The sequence below is a fragment of the Arachis duranensis genome, chromosome 9, assembly GCF_000817695.3.
Source record: "Arachis duranensis cultivar V14167 chromosome 9, aradu.V14167.gnm2.J7QH, whole genome shotgun sequence".
Taxonomy (NCBI): domain Eukaryota; kingdom Viridiplantae; phylum Streptophyta; class Magnoliopsida; order Fabales; family Fabaceae; genus Arachis; species Arachis duranensis.
The window spans coordinates 85811706-85813407 of NC_029780.3; positions in this window are offsets into that span (position 1 = coordinate 85811706).

The window sequence follows — 1702 nt, forward strand, 5'->3', positions numbered from 1 at the left end:
TCTGTAACCATGGAAAGGAAGCATGAAGAGCTTCTCTCGAAACAAAGTCAAACAGAGCCCGCACAGTCAAACTCTAAGTTTGGTGTTGGGAGGTTCCAACATGGCTCTGAGTATCTGTGAGGCTCCATGAGAGCCCACTGTCAAGCTACTGACATTAAAGAAGCGCTTGTTGGGAGGTAACCCAATGTTATATTTATCTATTCTCCTTTGTTATTTTATGTTTTCTATAGGTTGATGATCATGGAAAGTCACAAAATCAATTGAAAAAGCAGAAACAGAATGAAAAACAGAAAGAAAAACTGCACACCCTGGAGGAAAACTTGCTGGCGTTTAAACGCCAGTAAAGGGAGCAAATGGGCGTTTAACGCCCAGTCTGACACCATTTTGGGCGTTTAACGCCAGAAAGGGGCACCAGATACCTCAGGATCTGTGGACCCCACAGGATCTCCACCTATCCCACCACTCTCTCTCTTCTTTCTTCTTTTGCTCGAGGACGAGCAAACCTTCTAAGTTTGGTGTGGTAAAAGCGTTGCTTTTTGTTTCTCCATAACCATTTATGGCACCTAAGGCCGGAGAAACCTCTAGAAAGAGGAAAGGGAAGGCAAAAGCTTCCACCTCCGAGCCATGGGAGATGGAGAGATTCATCTCAAGGGATGCACTTTCCTCCACAAAACTATTGGGAGCCAATCAACACCTCCCTAGGAGAATTGAGTTCCAACATGGGACAACTAAGGGTGGAGCACCAAGAACATTCCATCCTCCTCCATGAAATTAAAAAAAGATCATAGAATCATGAGAGAGGAGCAACAAAGGCAAGGAAGAGACATTGAGGAGCTCAAGCACTCCATAAGATCTTCAAGAGGAAGAACAAGCCGCCATCACTAAGGTGGAACCGTTCCTTAATTTCCTTGTTCTTAATATTCTGTTTTTCGATTTCTATGCTTGATGTTCTATCTATGTGTATGTCTTCACTACATGATCATTAGTATCTTAGTGTCTATGCCTTAAAGCTATGAATGTCCTATGAATCAATCACATTTCTTAAATGAAAAATGTTTTTATTACAAAAGAACAGGAAGTACAGGATTTCGAATTTATCTCTGAAACTAGTTGAATTAGTTTGATGTGGTGACAATGCTTTTTGTTTTCTGAATGAATGCTTGAACAGTGCATATGTCTTTTGAATTTGTTGTTTTAAGAATGTTAAAATTGTTGGCTCTTGAAAGAATGAAGGAAAAGGAGAACTATTATTGAGGATCTGAAAAATCATCAAATTGATTCTTGAAGCAAGAAAAAGCAGTGAATAAAAAAACGAAAAGAAAAGAAAGAGAAAAAGAAAAGAAAGAAATAAAGTTGTGATCCAAGGCAAAAAGAGTGTGCTTAAGAACCCTGGACACCTCTAATTGGGGACTCTAGCAAAGCTGAGTCACAATCTAAAAAGGTTCACCCAATTATGTGTCTGTGGCATGTATGTATCCGGTGGTAATACTGGAAGACAGATTGCTTTGGGCCACAGCCAAGACTCATAAAGTAGCTATATTCAAGAATCATCATACTTAACTAGGAGAATCAATAACACTATCTGAGTTCTGAGTTCCTATGAATGCCAATCATTCTAAACTTCAAAGGATAAAGTGAGATGCCAAAACTGTTCAGAAGCAAAAAGCTACTAGTCCCGCTCATCTAATTGGAGCTAAGTTTC